The following is a 19477-nucleotide window of genomic DNA, read 5'->3' as shown; positions in this document are numbered from 1 at the left end:
TTCTTCTACTCACACAGGGATCCCTATACTGTGGTATAAAGGATCTCTATTATTATTATTATTATTTTTTTGTGCCTTCTTCTTTGTCATATGAGCAGGAGCAAGGATAAGAACATTCTTGTGGAAGCAGATCCAGAACCTGAAAGGACTCTGAAAAAAAAAATTAAGAGAAGCTAAATTACAACAATCCAGAAATAACCTTTCAGAAATTTTCGAACAGGAAGAGGAGATGGCAGCCGAAAATAATAATAATATAAGGAAGATGCTTGGTGACTTTACTGCACCTAATTCCAATTTACATGGAAGAAGCATCTCCATTCCTGCCATTGGAGCAAACAACTTTGAGCTGAAACCTCAGTTAGTTTCTCTGATGCAGCAGAACTGCAAGTTTCATGGACTTCCATCTGAAGATCCTTTTCAGTTCTTAACTGAGTTCTTGCAGATATGTGATACTGTTAAGACTAATGGAGTAAATCCTGAAGTCTACAGGCTCATGCTTTTCCCTTTTGCTGTAAGAGACAAAGCTAGATTATGGTTGGATTCTCAACCCAAAGACAGCCTGAACTCTTGGGATAAGCTGGTCACGGCTTTCTTAGCCAAGTACTTTCCTCCTCAAAAGCTGAGCAAGCTTAGAGCTGATGTTCAAACCTTCAGACAGAAAGAAGGTGAATCCCTCTATGAAGCTTGGGAAAGATACAAACAGTTGACCAAAAAGTGTCCTTCTGACATGCTTTCAGAATGGACCATCCTGGATATATTCTATGATGGTTTATCTGAGCTATCAAAGATGTCACTGGACACTTCTGCAGGTGGATCCATTCACCTAAAGAAAACGCCTGCAGAAGCTCAAGAACTCATTGACATGGTTGCTAATAACCAGTCCATGTACACTTCTGAAAGGAATCCTGTGAGTAATGGGACGCCTATGAAGAAGGGAGTTCTTGAAGTTGATACTCTGAATGCCATATTGGCTTAGAATAAAATATTGACTCAGCAAGTCAATATGATCTCTCAGAGTCTGCATGGAATGCAAGCTGCATCCAACAGTACTCAAGAGGCTTCTTATGAAGAAGAAGCTTATGATCCTGAGAACCCTGCAATAGCAGAGGTGAATTATTTAGGTGAACCTTATGGAAACACCTATAACTCATCATGCAGAAATCATCCAAATCTCTCATGGAAGGATCAAAAGCCTCAACAAGGCTTTAATAATGGTGGAAGAAACAGGTTTAGCAACAGCAAGCCTTTTCCATCATCCACTCAGCAACAGATAGAGAACTCTGAACAAAATACTTCTAATTTAGCAAACTTAGTCTCTGATATATCTAAGGCCACTGTAAGTTTCATGAATGAAACAAGATCTTCCATTAGAAATCTGGAAGCACAAGTGGGCCAGCTGAGTAAAAGGATCACTGAAATCCCTCCTAGTACTCTCCCAAGCAATACAGAAGAGAATCCAAAAGGAGAGTGCAAGGCCATTGACATAAGCGCCATGGCCGAACCTGTGAGGAGAGGAGAGGACGTGAATCCCAAGGAGGAAGACCACCTGGGACGTCCAGTGGTCAATAAGGAGCTTCCCTCTGAGGAACCAAAGGACTCTGAGGCTCATCTAGAGACCATAGAGATTCCATTGAACCTCCTTATGCCCTTCATGAGCTCTGATGAGTATTCCTCTTCTGAAGAGAATGAGGATGTTACTGAAGAGCAAACTGCCAAGTTTCTTGGTGCAATCATGAAGCTGAATGCCAAACTATTTGGCATTGATACTTGGGAAGTTGAACCTCCCTTGTTCATCAATGAACTAAGTGATCTAGATCAACTGACATTGCCTCAGAAGAGACAGGATCCTGGAAAGTTCATAATACCCTGCACCATAGGCACCATGGTCTTTAAGGCTCTGTGTGACCTTGGTTCAGGAATAAACCTCATGCCCCTCTCTGTAATAGAGAAACTGGGTGCAAGCTGCTAAAATCTCATTAGAGATGGCAGACAGCTCTAGAAAAAAGGCTTATGGACAAGTAGAGGACGTGTTAGTAAAGGTTGAAGGCCTTTACATCCCTGCTGATTTCATAGTCCTGGATACTGGAAAGGAAGAGGATGAATCCATCATCCTAGGAAGACCTTTCCTAGCCACAACAAGAGCTGTGATTGATGTTGACAGAGGTGAAATATTCCTTCAATGGAATAAGAACTCCCTTGTGTTTAAAACTCAAGGATCCCCCTCTGCAACCATGGAGAGGAAGCAGAAAAAGCTTCTCTCCAAGCAGAGTCAACCAGAGCCCCCACAGTCAAACTCTAAGTTTGGTGTTGGGAGGCCACAACCAAACTCTAAGTTTGGTGTTGAACTCCCATATCCAAACTCTAAGTTTGGTGTTGGAGAGTCTCAACAAAGCTCTGCACATCTGTGAGGCTCCATGAGAGCCCACTGTCAAGCTATTGACATTAAAGAAGCGCTTCTTGTTTTCTGAATGTATGCTTGAACAGTGCATATGTCTTTTGAAGTTGTTGTTTAAGAATGTTAAATATGTTGGCTCTTGAAAGAATGATGACTAGGAGACATGTTATTTGATAATCTGAAAAATCAAAAAAATGATTCTTGAAGCAAGAAAAAGCAGCAAAAAAACAAAGCTTGCAGAAAAAAAAAAAGAAAATAGGCGAAAAAATAATAGAAAGAAAAGAAAGCAGAAAAAGCCAAAAGCTCTTAAAACCAAGGCTTTGAGCATCAATGGATAGGAGGGCCTAAAGGAATAAAATCTTGGTCTAAGCGGCTAAACCAAGCTGTCCCTAACCATGTGCTTGTGGCGTGTAGGTGTCAAGTGAAAACTTGAGACTGAGCGGTTAAAGTCAAGGTCCAAAGCAAAAAAAAAAGAGTGTGCTTAAGAACCCTGGACACCTCTAATTGGGGACTTTAGCAAAGCTGAGTCACAATCTGAAAAGGTTCACCCAATTATGTGTCTGTGGCATTTATGTATCCGGTGGTAATACTTGAAAACAAAGTGCTTAGGGCCACGGCCAAGACTCATAAAATAGCTGTGTTCAAGAATCATCATACTGAACTAGGAGAATCAATAACACTATCTGAACTCTGAGTTCCTATAGATGCCAATCATTCTGAACCTCAATGGATAAAGTGAGATGCCAAAACTATTCAAGAGGCAAAAAGCTATAAGTCCCGCTCATTTGATTGGAGCTATGTTTCATTGATAGTTTGGAATTTATAGTATATTCTATTCTTTTTATCCTATTTTGATTTTCAGTTGCTTGGGGACAAGCAACAATTTAAGTTTGGTGTTGTGATGAGCGGATAATTTATACGCTTTTTGGCATTGTTTTTAGTATATTTTTAGTAGAATCTAGTTACTTTTAGGGATGTTTTTAATAGATTTTATGTTAAATTCACATTTCTGGACTTTACTATGAGTTTGTGTGTTTTTCTGTGATTTCAGGTATTTTCTGGCTGAAATTGAGGGACTTGAGCAGAAATCAGATTCAGAAGTTGAAAAAGGACTGCTGATGCTGTTGGATTCTGACCTCCCTGCACTCAAAGTGGAATTTTTGGAGCTACAGAACTCAAAATGGCGCGATTCCAATTGCGTTGGAAAGTAGACATCCAGGGCTTTCCAGCAATATATAATAGTCCATACTTTGGCCAAGAATAGACGACGTAAACTGGCGTTCAACGCCAGCATTCTGCCCAAATATGGCGTCCAGCGCCAGAAAAGGAGCCAAAACCAGAGTTGAACGCCCAAACTGGCACAAAAGCTGGCGTTCAACTCCACAAATGGCCTCTGCACGTGCAACACTTAAGCTCAGCCCAAACACACACCAAGTGGGCCCCGGAAGTGGATTTATGCATCAAATACTTACTCATGTAAACCCTAGTAGCTAGTTTATTATAAATAGGACCTCTTACTATTGTATTAGGCATCTTTGGATTACCTTATGATCCTTTGATCACGTTTTGGGGGCTGGCCATCTCGGCCATGCCTGGACCTTCACTTATGTATTTTTAACGGTAGAGTTTCTACACTCCATAGATTAAGGTGTGGAGCTCTGCTGTTCCTCAAAGATTAATGCAAGTACTACTGTTTTCTATTCAATTCATCTTATTTTGCTTCTAAGATATCCATTCGCACCCAAGAACGTTATGAAGGTGATGATTATGTGTGACGCTCATCACCATCTCCCCTATGAACACGTGCCTAACAAACACTTCCGTTCTACATGAAATAAGCTAGAAAGAATATCTCTTAGATCTCCTAACCAGAATCTTCGTGGCGTAAGCTAGAATGATGGCGGCATTCAAGAGAATCCGGAAAGTCTAAACCTTGTCTGTGGTATTCCGAGTAGGATTCAATGATTGGATGACTGTGACAAGCTCCTAACTCGCGATTGCAGGGCGTTAGTGACAGACGCAAAAGGATAGTAAATCCTATTCCAGCATGATCGAGAACCGACAGATGAATAGCCGTGCCGTGACAGGGTGCGTGAGCATATTATTCACTGAGAGGATAAGATGAAGCCATTGACAAGGGTGATGCCTCCAGACGATTAGCCGTGCCGTGACAGGGCATTGGATCATTTTCCCGAGAGATGACCGAAAGTAGCCATTGACAGTGGTGATGTATCACATAAAGCCAGCCATGGAAAGGAGTAAGACTGACTGGATGAAGATAGCAGGAAAGCAGAGGTTCAGAGGAACGAAAAGCATCTCCATTCGCTTATCTGAAATTCTCACCAATGAATTACATAAGTATCTCTATCCCTATTCTATTATTTATTATTCGAAAACTCCATGATTATTTTATATCCGCCTGACTGAGATTTACAAGGTGACCATAGCTTGCTTCATACCAACAATCTCCGTGGGATTCGACCCTTACTCACGTAAGGTATTACTTGGACGACCCAGTGCACTTGCTGGTTAGTTGTATCGAAGTTGTGACAGACAATAAAACTAGATCAGAGCACCAGGATTTGTTCGAGCTTGGAGATCACAATTTCGTGCACCATACTCTCCCAAGCAATACAGAAGAGAATCCAAAAGGAGAGTGCAAGGCCATTGACATCAGCATCATGGCCGAACCTGTAAGGGAAGGAGAGGACGTGAATCCCAAGGAGGAAAACCTCCTGGGACGTCCAGTGATCAATAAGGAGCTTCCCTCTGAGGAACCAAAGGAATCTGAGACTCATCTAGAGACCATAGAGATTCCATTGAACCTCCTTATGCCATTCATGAGCTCTGATGAGTATTCCTCTTCTGAAGAGAATGAGGATGTTACTGAAGAGCAAACTGCCAAGTTTCTTGGTGCAATCATGAAGCTAAATGCCAAATTATTTGGTATTGAAACTTGGGAAGATGAACCTCCCTTGTTCACCAATGAACTAAGTGATCTGGATCAACTGACATTGCCTCAGAAGAGACAGGATCCTGGAAAGTTCATAATACCTTGTACCATAGGCACCATGATCTTTAAGGCTCTATGTGACCTTGGTTCAGGAATAAACCTCATGCCCCTCTCTGTAATAGAGAAACTGGGAATCTATGGGGTACAAGCTGCTAAAATCTCATTAGAAATGGCAGACAATTCAAGAAAACAGGCATATGGACAAGTAGAGGACATGTTAGTAAAGGTTGAAGGCCTTTACATCCCTGCTGATTTCATAGTCCTGGATACGGGAAAGGAAGAGGATGAATCCATCATCCTAGGAAGACCTTTCCTAGCCACAGCAAGAGCTGTGATTGATGTGGACAGAGGAGAATTAATCCTTCAAGTGAATGAGGACAACCTTGTGTTTACAACTCAAGGATCTCTCTCTGCATCCATGGAGAGGAAGCAGAAAAAGCTTCCCTCAAAGCAGAGTCAAACAAAGCCCCCCATAGTCAAACTCTAAGTTTGGTGTTGGGAGGCCACAACCAAACTCTAAGTTTGGTGTTGAACTCCCATATCCAAACTCTAAGTTTGGTGTTGGAGAGTCTCAACAATGCTCTGAACATCTGTGAGGCTCCATGAGAGCCCACTGTCAAGCTATTGACATTAAAGAAGCGCTTGTTGGGAGGCAACCCAATTTTTATTTATCTAACTATATTTTTCTTAGTTATATGTCTTTATAGGTTCATGATCATGTGGAGTCACAAAATAAATATAAAAATTGAAAACGGAATAAAAAACAGCAGAAGAAAAATCACACCCTAGAGGAAGCACCTGCCTGGCGTTCAACGCCAGAACAGAGCATGGTTCTGGCGCTGAACGCCCAAAATGGGCAGTGTTTGGGTGCTGAACGCCCAGAACAGGCATGGTTCTGGCGTTCAGCTCCAGAAATGGCCAACAAATGGGCGTTGAATGCCCAAAATGGGCACCAACCTGGCGCTGAACGCCCAGAGTTGTGTGCAAGGGCATTTTACATGCCTAATGGGTGCAGGGATGTAAATCCTTGACACCTTCGGATCTGTGGACACCACAGGATCACCTCAAGATCTGTGGACACCATAGGATCATCTCAGGATCTGTGAATCCCACAGGATCCCTACCCACCTCACCCTCTCTCTCTCCATTCATGGTCATCCCTTCTGTTTTTCATTCACCACTCACATCCATACACACATCCCTCCATCTCTTCCATATTTTCTTCTTCTTCTTCTATTATTCTTTCTTTTCTTGCTCGAGGGCGAGCAACATTCTAAGTTTGGTATGGTAAAAGCATAGCTTTTTTGTTTTTTCATAACCATTGATGGCACCTAAGGCCAGAGAAACCTCTAGAAAGAGGAAAGGGAAGACAAAAGCTTCCATCAAGGGTCTATAGCTCAGTGGTAGAACATTTGACTGCAAATCAAGAGATCCCTGAGATACCTCAGGGGATACATTTTCTTCCACACAATTATTGGAAGCAACTAAGGGTGGAACATCAAGAGCACTCCATCATCCTTCATGAAATTAGAGAAGACCAAAAAGCAATGAGGGAGGAGCAACAAAGACAAGGAAAAGACATAGAAGAGCTCAAGGACATCATTGGTTCCTCAAGAAGGAAACGCCACCATCACTAAGGTGGATTCATTTCTTCTTCTTATTTCTTCTGTTTTTCGTTTTCTATGTTATGTGCTTATCTATGTTTGTGTCTTCATTACATGATCATTAGTAGTTAGTAACTATGTCTTAAAGTTATGAATGTCCTATGAATCCATCACCTCTCTTAAATGAAAAATGTTTTAATTCAAAAGAACAAGAAGTACATGAGTTTCGAATTTATCCTTGAACTTAGCTTAATTATATTGATGTGGTGACAATGCTTCTTGTTTTCTGAATGTATGCTTGAACAGTGCATATGTCTTTTGAAGTTATTGTTTAAGAATGTTAAAAATGTTGGCTCTTGAAAGAATGATGACTAGGAGACATGTTAATTGATAATCTGAAAAATCATAAAAATGATTCTTGAAGCAAGAAAAAGCAGCAAAAAACAAAGCTTGCAAAAAAAAATTAGCGAAAAAAAAATAGAAAGAAAAAGAAAAAGCAAGCAGAAAAAGCCAAAAGCTCTTAAAACCAAGAGGCAAGAGCAAAAAGCCAATAACCCTGAAAACCAAAAGGCAAGGGCAAATAAAAAGGATCCCAAGGCTTTAAGCATCAGTGGATAGGAGGGCCTAAAGGAATAAAATCCTGGCCTAAGCGGCTAAACCAAGCTGTCCCTAACCATGTGCTTGTGGCGTGTAGGTGTCAAGTGAAAACTTAAGACTGAGCGGTTAAAGTCAAGGTCCAAAGCAAAAAAAAAAGAGTGTGCTTAAGAACCCTGGACACCTCTAATTGGGGACTCCAGCAAAGCTGAGTCACAATCTGAAAAGGTTCACCCAACTATGTGTCTGTGGCATTTATGTATCCGGTGGTAATACTGGAAAACAAAGTGCTTAGGGCCACGGCCAAGACTCATAAAGAAGTTGTGTTCAAGAATCATCATACTGAACTAGGAGAATCAATAACACTATCTGAACTCTGAGTTCCTATAGATGCCAATCATTCTGAACTTCAATGGATAAAGTGAGATGTCAAAACTATTCAAGAGGCAAAAAGCTATAAGTCCCGCTCATATGATTGAAGCTATGTTTCATTGATAGTTTGGAATTTATAGTATATTCTCCTCTTTTTATCCTATTTGATTTTCAGTTGCTTGGGGACAAGCAACAATTTAAGTTTGGTGTTGTGATGAGCGGATAATTTATACGCTTTTTAGCATTGTTTTTAGTATGTTTTTAGTAGAATCTAGTTACTTTTAGGGATGTTTTCATTAGTTTTTATGTTAAATTCAAATTTCTGGACTTTACTATGAGTTTGTGTGTTTTTCTGTGATTTCAGGTATTTTCTGGCTGAAATTGAGGGACCTGAGCAAAAATCAGATTCAGAGGTTGAAGAAGGATTGCTGATGCTGTTGGATTCTGACCTCCCTGCACTCAAAATGGATTTTCTGGAGCTACAGAACTCAAAATGGCGCGCTTCCAATTGCGTTGGAAAGTAGACATCCAGGGCTTTCCAGCAATATATAATAGTTCATACTTTGCTCGAGGATAGATGATGTAAACTGGTATTCAACGCCAGCTATCTGCCCAATTCTGAAGTTCAGCGCCAGAAATGGATCAAAAACCAGAGTTGAACGCCAGAAATGGATCAAAACCTGGCGTTCAACTCCGCAAATGGCCTCTGCACGTGGAAAGTTAAAGCTCAGCCCAAGCACACACCAAGTGGGCCCCGGAAGTGGATTTATGCATCAATTACTTACTTCTGTAAACCCTAGTGACTAGTTTATTATAAATAGGACCTTTTACTATTGTATTAGACATCTTTGGATGCCTGGTTCTTAGATCAGAGGGGCTGGCCATTCGGCCATGCCTGGACCTTTCACTTATGTAATTTTAACGGTAGAGTTTCTACACTCTATAGATTAAGGTGTGGAGCTCTGCTGTTCCTCAAAGATTAATGCAAAGTACTACTGTTTTCTATTTAATTCATCTTATTTCGCTTCTAAGATATTCATTCGCTCTTCAACCTAAATGTGATGAACGTGACAATCATCATCATTCCCTATGAATGCGTGCCTGACAACCACTTCCGTTCTACCTTCGACTGAATGAGTATCTCTTAGATCTCTTAACCAGAATCTTCGTGGTGTAAGCTAGAATGATGGCGGCATTCAAGAGAATTCGGAAGGTCTAAACCTTGTATGTGGTATTCCGAGTAGGATTCAATGATTGAATGACTGTGACGAGCTTCAAACTCGCGATTGCCGGGCATAGTGACAGACGCAAAAGGATAGTAAATCCTATTCCAGCATGATCGAGAACCGACAGATGAATAGCCGTGCTGTGACAGGGTGCGTTGACCATTTTCACTGAGAGGATAGGATGAAACCATTGACAAGGGTGATGCCTCCAGACGATTAGTCGTGCCGTGACAGGGCATTTGGATCATTTTCCCGAGAGAAGACTGAAAGTAGCCATTGACAATGGTGATGTATCACATAAAGCCAGCCATGGAAAGGAGTAAGACTGATTGGATGAAGATAGCAGGAAAGCAGAGGTTCAGAGGAACGAAAGCATCTCCATACGCTTATCTGAAATTCTCACCAATGATTTACATAAGTATTTCTATCCCTTATTGTTTATCTTTTAATTATCTAATCCAATCACATTTAACCCTACCTGACTGAGATTTGCAAGGTGACCATAGCCTGCTTCATACCAACAATCTCCGTGGGATTCGACCCTTACTCACGTAAGGTATTACTTGGACGACCCAGTGCACTTGCTGGTTAGTTGTGCGAAGTTGTGAACCATGGTATTGGCATCATGTTTTTGGTGCCATTACCAGGGAAAGAAAGAGCGATGAATTTTACATAATCAAAGTGTAATCACAATTTCTACGCACCAACCCCCTTGGCTTGGAAAAATGAGTATATGGATTACTAGAGTCATAATGTCCGACGTTTAGTGATAATTCTTGGGTTGTTAGTTGTTATTGTTTCCACTAACGCTAGCTTTTTACTAAGGTAATTAGTAAGTTAGCTAGGATTTGTGGATTAATAACAATTATTCTCACTTGACTTACTCTTCGATATTAAAGGTTGACTAGGTGAGACTAATCCATCATAATTATCATAGTTGTGGTTCTGGCAAGGAAGAAATTCCATAACTCAACCCAAGTCAAGGTTCAATTTATGTTTTGAACCACATTTCCATCTTTTTGAGCTTTACTTGTCCATATTACATACATAGTTCTTTAGTTCCTTCATTAGTTCATTAATTGCAATTTTGGATTGTTCTTTTATTTCTTAATTGTTTGCTTTCATCATTGAAAATCCTTTTGCTTCTCACAACCAAAATTGTGCGCTCATGGTCACTAGTTCCTAGCGAAGAACGACCCGAGGTCTAATTACTCTCGGTTATTTGAATTAGAAATTTAAACTTTGATGTTGGGAGTTGGTTGCCGGTTTGGTCTATACTTGCAACGGAAGTTATTTTAAGTGAAAAAATCCAAACCGGTGCAATTCTCACTCATCACTTGCCAAGAGGTGGAGGTAGTCAAAGAAGAGCACAAGGGAATGGAACTTGCAAGATTATTGGGACCACCCCTTCCTAAGTCACCATCATCCATCCTTTCATTCAAGTGGGAACATCTCTTATCCCTAAGCTTTACTTTCCCACTTGAATATAGTTTGCTTGAACCAGATGGTCAACTTAGAGCTCTTTGTGGATTGAAGAGTAAGGAAGAGTTGTGTAGTGGTTGGCAAAATGATGTTAGGCTCATCAAGGTTGAACCCTCAAGTCATAGGTCCCATGGTTGGGGGAATGCTAAATTGTATGGATCTAGGAGGAGAATTTGGTGCCTAAATGAGAATTTGGCTTGCTTCTCACCCAATTGGAACTATGATGATTAACTTGAAGATGGGTATGAAAACAAAGTGTGGGATCCTGGATCATAACAAGAGGATCAATATTGGGAGCTCATGGTTTGTGAAGAACTCCATCAAAGTTTGATGCAATTGACATAGAATCTTGGCACTTATGGGAAGTCCAAGCATTGGTGGGAGTTCAAGGATGAGTACAAGCACAAGCCATCATAACAAGGAGCTCACCAAATGTCCAACTTAAGGACAATAAATAAAAGTGCTAGGTGGGAGACACCCTATCATGGTAAACTCTTTCTATTTTCTCTTTTGGTTATTTTGGCAAATAAGGAAATTTTCAACTTCCGTTAGATTTATTTTGCTTTAAGTTTAGTTTAGTTATTTGATAATATTTGGTATTGTTTTGGGTTGTTAGTTAGCTTCTCAATAATTGAAAAAAAAAACTGGTCGTCACGCGTCCGTGTTAATGCCCCAATTTCGCTCTCCAGTACAAAAATCTGAGAGTTGTGCTAGAACCGTGCGGGTGGGGTGCTAGGCGCACAACCCAACCCACGCGTGCGCCTCGCTGACGGTACGCATCACTTGATTTTTGGCCACCCACGCGTGCGCGTCGACGCCAAAATTTTAATGCTGCAGTAAAAAATCCAGAGAGTTGTGATGGTACTGTGCAGCTTTCGTGCGTGGAGCACAATAGGTTTCCACGCGTATGCGTGATCGACGCGTACGCATCACATGCTCTTTCTCCCTCCCACGCATACGCGTGACTGACGCGTACGCGTCGCCTCCTCATTCTGCTATCCACGCGTGTACGTGGACGACGCTTACGTGTCACATCTGTTTTCCCTTTCTTTCTTCTTTCCTCTCTCTTTCTTCTTTCTTTCTACCTTTCTTCTTCTTCATTCCATTAACTTCTCATATTTATTCTCTTTCATTCTCTTCTGCTTGATGCATTTGCATACTTTCATTCATTGCATTTTAACTTTGTGCTTCTTCTTATTTTCTTTTCTAAGTTTGCTATTTTTCCATTGGTGTTGACTTTTCTTACTCAACTGTTGACTATTTCTTGTATTGTTTTGGTGCTTCGTGACTTGTTTTGTATTTTTAGGTGATGATATTTATAGTTCAATGCTTATCTTTTGTGACACTTGTATTCTTTGTGCATTGATATGAACTTATATTGTCTCTCATGACCCACTTTTTCCTATTTGAACTTGATGCTTCCAAACGCTCTTCATGTCATTACTTATACTTTAATTTTACTCTTGCATCAAGTGTTAGTCGATATGCCTTAGCTTATATTACTTTCTCACTACTTACATGTTGTAGCTACCATGTAGTTGAGAATGCTACTCTTATTTGGCATTATCCCCCACCTATGTTCTATTTGCTTTGATATCTTTGTTGTAGGCTTAATCTTCGTTCTTTTTCTCTCCTTTCAGGCTAGCCACCAAGAAGGAAAAGGAAAAGATTCTAAATGGGGCAAATAACAAGTCCTTTTGCACAACCTTTTGAAGGAACTCATCAGTTGTAGCAGCCCGTCCACTTTGCTCGTCTTTGCATGCACCGAAGACGGTGCAATCTTTAAGTGTGGAGAGGTCAAAACCGACTTCTGTGGGTAACTACTTCCTTTTCCAACACCAATTCTCAATTTTCTTTGAGTAGTTAGTTGTTGCATTGCATGATAAATTACATGATAGTTAGAATTTGTAAATATTAAATTACCTTTTTCTTGATAGGACTACTTGGTTAGAGCGATGATTTCCCTTTCAAGAAACTATTTTAGGGCATTTCACTAATTTGAATAAAATTTTTTTATGAACTTGCTTGAAGAATTTATTTTAGAACATGGTTTTCGAGCTAGAACACACAAGCCTAGTGAGATTTGAGCCTAATTGATTGGTTGCATGTTATCAACCAATATATTTTATTTCGGTGTGTGTTGTTCTCTCTAAGATTGTGATCTTTGTCTTGCTTGATTCTATATTTCTATTGTTAGATGTATGCATACATATATATAATTGAAGCCATCATTTGAATTAAGCTCACATACCCATATCGCATTACCATTTCATCATCTGTTGCAACCAATGATTGAGCCTATTTTACCCCCATTTGTTCTTTATTTTAGCCCATCACTAACTCTAAGCAGAAAACAATGGATGTCCTTAATTTGAATCCTTGGTTGACTTAGATTAGTGATAAGAGTGTACATGATTTAAGTGTGGAGAAATTGGGTTGGGAACATTTGGTTTGGGAATTGGGTATGTTATACTTTTTATGAAAAATGTGAAAAAGAGTTGGGCGCATGTTCATACATTCAATATTTTAAGCATATGCATTGATCTCTCATATATATAGTATCCACCACAAGAAAAAAATAAAAGAAAAATAAAAAGAAGAAAAAGAAAAAGAAAATAAGAAAGCAATAAAAAGGGGACAAAATGCCCCAAAGCAAGTGGTGATAACAATGCATATGAATTGTATTCAAATTTGGGATGCATGAACATGTGGCAAAAGATAGTCAATAGGTACTTAAGTTTTGTATTTTAATTACATGGATTATCTTAGGTTAGATGGGAAGTTTAGGTTAATCAAGGATTCAAATTTTAGTCCACTTGACCAAATACAATCCTACCTTGACCCTAACCCCATTACAACTCTTAAAAAGACCTCTTGATATGTGTATTCATGCATTGAACATATGTTGATTGGTAGAAGAAGAGCAAGCCTTAGAAAGCAAGATTAGTAAAGAACTGAGAGAATCAACCCTCAAACACTAGAGAGGATAGAGTGCAAACACTTCCGGTGAAGGTTCGACGCTCAATTCCTTGTTCCCAGCTTTCATGAGCTTTCTTCTTGCAAGTCTACTTGTACTTCATTTTGAGATTTGAATTAGTTGAATTCATAAATCAACATGATTATCTTAACCCTACTTGTTCATATATGTTCTTGGAAGATTGGTTTATTTTTAACCAAGTAGGTAGAAACATTTTGCATTTAGTTACATGCATGTAGATACGTTGCATCTAATAAATTTCACCATCCCTCTTCATCCCTTTATAGCTTCTCTTGAGTTTAGCATGATCACATGCTAATGTTTAAGTGTGGGGAGGTTGATAAACCCCATTTTTAGGGTTTATCGTGTGCTTAATTTAGTGGATTTTATCAACTATTCTCTCACTTATTCATATAATTTGCATGTTTTTAAGATTCCTTCCTAATTTTGTGCTATGAATGAAAACATGCTTCTAAGGTCGTAAAATTACTAATTTTTAATCCTCTTTCATTACCATTCGATGCCATGATGTATTTGTTGATTGTTCACAGGGCCATAGGGCAGGAATGGTTTAGAGGATGGAAAGGAAGCATACAAAAATGGAAAGAACACAAGGATTTGAAGATTTGAGAAGTTGGCCCCAACGCGTACGCATGAGCGACGCGTACACGTGGGCAAGCCATAGTCCAAACGACGCGCACGCGTGGATGACGCATATGCGTGACTTTGTGCAAAGTTCAACGACGCGTACGCGTGGCTGACACATACCCGTAACAAAGCGGCACTTACCTCGCTAAAGTAAAATCACTGGGGGCGATTTCTGAGCTGATTTTTGGCCCAGTTTCAAGCCCATTCTGTAGATAAGAGACTGGGAGTGAAGAAGGATAGGGGGATTCCCATTCATTCATACACACTTTAGGTTATAGATGTAGAATTTTAGAGAGAGAGGCTCGCTCCTCTCTCTAGATTAGGGTTCTTAGTTTTACTTCCTTTTAGATCTAGATCTCACTCTTCCTTCAATTTGGTTTTTCTTTACTTTTATTTGTTCTAGTACTTTACTTCTCTTGTTAATTCCGTTATTTTTTCAATTTAGTTTATGAACTCTTTTGTTGATTCCAATTCTCCTTTAATGCAATTATTTGGTTTCATGTCTTTTAATGTTTGCCATGATTTCTATTGTTGATTTCTTACTTTGATTAGTTATAGCTTTTATTAATTCTTGCAATTGATGATGTTTACTTTTATTGCCTTCTATATGTTTGATGAAATGTTTCTTTTAGTCATGAGTTAAATTTTTTTTCTCCTCTTGACTTGGGTTGAGTAATTAGAGACTTTTGAATTGTCAAAGTATCTTGTTGATTAGTGATTGAAAGTTGCTAGTTGACTTGAACTTCACTAAATCTAGTCTTTGATTAGGACTTGTGAACTCAAGTTGATTTTGCTCACTTGACTTTCCTTCAAATGTTAGAGGTTAACTAAGTGAGAGCAAAAGACAATTACCATCACAATTGAGGATGATAATGAGGATAGCACTTCTAGTTCTCATTCCTTGCCAAGAGCTTTCTTAGTTGTTAGCTTATTTCTTTTGTTATTTACATTGCTTGTCTCTTATTACAAAATCCCCAAAATATACTTTCATAGCCAATAATTGGGCACCCGCTTGCAATTCTTTGAGAGACGACCCGAGGTTTAAATACTTCGGTTAATTTTTATTGAGGTTGAACTTGTGACAACCTAATTAAACATTGATGTGAGGATTCATTATTGGTTTGGACTATGTTTGCAACAAAGTTATTTTGAGAAATTCTTTATCGACATTTTTCCTCTATCACGCGTACGCGTGATTGACGCATACGCGTGACCAAGTGCAGTAGTCGTCTGACACGTATGCGTGGCTAATACATGCACGTGACAAGTGGCACGTGCCTCACTAAAAAGAACACGTTGGGGGCTATTTCTGAGCTCTTTTTAGCCAGTTTCGAGCCTAATCTGAAGATTAGAGGCTGGGAGTAAAGGAAGATGGGATATACATGCCATTAGTTTAGTTTTTACATAGTTTTTGAATTCTAGAGAGAGAAACTCTCACTTCTCTCTAGGGTTTAGTATTCTTTGTTCAATTTCACTTGAATCTTTGGATTAGATCCTTTTTAATTTCAATCTTTGTTGCTTTAATTGTAGTTTTCATTCTCTAATTTTACTTAGCACTCTTGCAACTTTAGTTCTTTTGAGTTTTGAATTTGGATCTTGTTGGAATTGAGTTCTATTAATGCATTGAGAGTTTTCATGTTTTATTTATGTTATTTGAATTATTATTGTTGATTGTTGTTAGTGGGTAGCTTTAATTTGGATTGTTTTTTCATTTTCATGATGCCTTTTATTCTTGCTCACCAAGTGTTTGAGAAAATGTCACTTATGACTATTGGTGCACGAAATCGTGATCGTTCATTCCTTGGTAACGGCGCTAAAAACTTAATACGCACGTTTATAATTTTAGTTCTTTTTCACAATTTCGATACAACTAACCAACAAGTGCACTGGGTCGTCCAAGTAATAAACCTTACGTGAGTAAAGGTCGATCCCACGGAGATTGTCGGCTTGAAGCAAGCTATGGTCACCTTGTAAATCTCAGTCACGCAGATTCAAATGGTTATGGTGAATTGATAATAAAAACATAAATAAAATATAAACTGGGATAGAGATACTTATGTAATTCATTGGTGAGATTTTCAGATAAGCGTATAGAGATGCTTTCATTCCTCTGAACCTCTGCTTTCCTGCTGTCTTCATCCAATCATTCCTACTCCCTTCCATGACAATCTTTATGTAGGGCATCACCATTGTCAATGGCTACATCCCATCCTCTCTGTGAAAATGGTCCAATGCGCTGTCACTGCATGGCTAATCATCTGTCGGTTCTCGATCATACTGGAATAGGATTTACTGTCCTTTTGCGTCTGTCACTACGCTCAGCACTCGCAAGTTTGAAGTTCGTCACAGCCATCCCTTCCCAGATCCTACTCGGAATACCACAGACAAGGTTTAGACTTTCCGGATCTCAAGAATGGTCGTCCATGGGTTCTAACTTATACCACGAAGATTCTAATATCTCGGACTCGGTCCTCTGTATTAGATATCCAAGAGATACTCATTCTAGCTTGGTTGCATGTAGAACGGAAGTGTTTGTCAGGCACGCGTTCATAGGTGAGAATGATGATGAGCGTCACATAATCATCACATTCATCATGTTTTTGGGTGCGAATGGATATCTTAGAGAAGGAATAAGCTTGAATTGAATAGAAAAACAGTAGTACTTTGTATTAATTCATGAGGAACAGCAGAGCTCTACACCTTAATTTATGGAGTGTAGAAATTCTACCATTGAAAATACATAAGTGATAAGGTCCAGGCATGGCCGAATGTCCAGCCCTCAAAATGTGATCAAAGGATCAAATGATAATCCAAAGATGTAAATACAATAGTAAAAAGTCCTATTTATGCTAAACTAGTTACTAGGGTTTACAGAAATGAATAAATGATGCAGAAATCCACTTCCGGGGCCCACTTGGTGTGTGCTTGGGCTGAGCATTAAGCTTTACACGTGTAGAGGCTTTTCTTGGAGTTGAACGCCAGTTTGTAACCTGGTTCTGGCGTTTAACTCCACTTTGCAACCTGTTTCTGGCGTTTAACTCCAGAATGCAGCATGGAATTGGCATTGAACGCCAGTTTGCATCATCTAAACTCGAGCAAAGTATAGACTATTATATATTTCTGTAAAGCCCTAGATGTCTACTTTCCAACTCAATTGAGAGCACACCTTTTGGAGTTCGATAGCTCCAGAAAATCCACTTTGAGTGCAGGGAGGTCAGAATCCAGCAGCATCTGCAGTCCTTCTTCAACCTCTGAATCTGATTTTTGCTCAAGTCCCTCAATTTCAGCCAGAAAATACCTGAAATCAAAGAAAAACACACAAACTCATAGTAAAGTCTAGAAATGTAATTTTTATTTAAAAACTAATAAAAATATACTAAAAACTAACTAAATTATACTGAAAACTATGTAAAAACAATGCCAAAAAGTGTATAAATTATCCGCTCATCACAACACCAAACTTAAATTGTTGCTTGTCCCCAAGAAACTAAAAATCAAATAGGATAAAAAGAAGAGAATATACTATAGATTCTAAAATATCAATGAAACTTAGCTCTAATCAGATGAGCGGGACTTGTAGCTTTTTGCCTCTTGAATAGTTTTGGCATCTCACTTTATCCATTGAAGTTTAGAATGATTGGCATCTATAGGAACTTAGAATTCAGATAGTGTTACTGATTCTCCTAGTTCAGTATGTTGATTCTTGAACACAGCTACTTTATGAGTCTTGGCCGTGGCCCTAAGCACTTTGTTTTCCAGTATTACCACCAGATACATAAATGCCACAGACACATAACTGGGTGAACCTTTTCAGATTGTGACTCAGCTTTGCTAAAGTCCCCAATTAGAGGTGTCCAGGGTTCTTAAGCACACTCTGTTTTTGCTTTGGACCTCGACTTTAACCGCTCAGTCTCAAGTTTTCACTTGACACCTTCACGCCACAAGTACATGGTTAGGGACAGCTTGGTTTAGCCGCTTAGGCCAGGATTTTATTCCTTTAGGCCCTCCTATCCACTGATGCTCAAAGCCTTGGATCCTTTTTGTTACCCTTGCCTTTTGGTTTTAAGGGCTATTGGCTTTTTGCTCTTGCCTTTTGGTTTAAAGAGCTTTTGGCTTTTTCTGCTTATTTTTTCTTTTTCTTTCTTTTTTTCGCTATTTTTTTTCTGCAAGCTTTTGTATTCACTGCTTTTTCTTGCTTCAAGAATCATTTTTATGATTTTTCAGATTTTCAAATAACATTTCTCCTTTTTCTTTATTCTTCAAGAGCCAACATATTTAACATTCATAAACATCAACTTCAAAAGACATATGCACTATTCAAGCATTCATTCAGAAAACAAAAAGTATTGTCACCACATCAAAATAATTAAACTAGTTTCAAGGATGAATTCGAAACCATGTACTTCTTGTTCTTTTGTAATTAAAATATTTTTCATTTAAGAGAGGTGATGGATTCATATTCATAACTTTAAGGCATAGACACTTAGACACTAGTGATCATATAGTAAAGACACAAACATAAATAAAACATAAAGCTCAAAAATAAAAAAATAGTAAAATAAATAGACAAGGAGATTAAGGAATGAATCCACCTTAGTGAGGGTGGCGTCTTCCTCTTCTTGAAGAACCAATGGTGCTCTTGAGCTCCTATATGTCTCTTCCTTATCTTTGTTGCTCCTCCCTCATAGCTCTTTGATCTTCTCTAATTTTATGGAGGATGATGGAGTGCTCTTGGTGCTCCATCCTTAGTTGTCCCATGTTGGAGCTTAATCCTCCTAGGGATGTGTTGATTTACTCCCAATAGTTTTGTGGAGGAAAGTGCATCCCCTGAGGCATCTCAGGGATTTCTTCGTGAGGAATTTTCTCATGCTCATGTTGAGGTCCATGATCTCTTGTTTGCTCCATCCTTTTCTTAGTGATGGGCTTGTTCTCTTCAATGAGGATGTCTCTGGCCTTAGGTGCCATAAATGGTTATAGAAAAACAAAAAGCAATGCTTTTACCACACCAAACTTAGAAAGTTTACTCGTCCTCGAGCAAAAAGAGGAAAGAAGTGAGTAGAAGAAGAAGAAAATAGAGGAGATGTAGGTGTTTGAATGGTTTGGCCAGGGGGGTTTAGGTGGTAATGATGTGTAAAAAGGAAAGAGTGATGGTTTGAATTTGAGTGG

The 19477-nt window shown here is 39.1% G+C and overlaps 1 non-coding gene across 1 annotated transcript; it reads right to left on the bottom strand.

The window, feature by feature from the left end:
• Positions 1-625: 625 nt before the first annotated feature.
• On the bottom strand, positions 626-733 carry LOC148549048 (small nucleolar RNA R71). The gene has a single exon (XR_015897470.1). It is a non-coding gene; the product is annotated as a small nucleolar RNA R71 (small nucleolar RNA).
• Between the last annotated feature and the right edge of the window lie 18744 nt (positions 734-19477).

The sequence above is a fragment of the Arachis ipaensis genome, chromosome B8 (assembly GCF_059453495.1).
Source record: "Arachis ipaensis isolate K30076 ecotype BB chromosome B8, ASM5945349v1, whole genome shotgun sequence".
NCBI lineage: Eukaryota > Viridiplantae > Streptophyta > Magnoliopsida > Fabales > Fabaceae > Arachis > Arachis ipaensis.
Note: the sequence above shows the minus strand (reverse complement) of the source record. Positions and strands in the feature narration are given on the sequence as shown.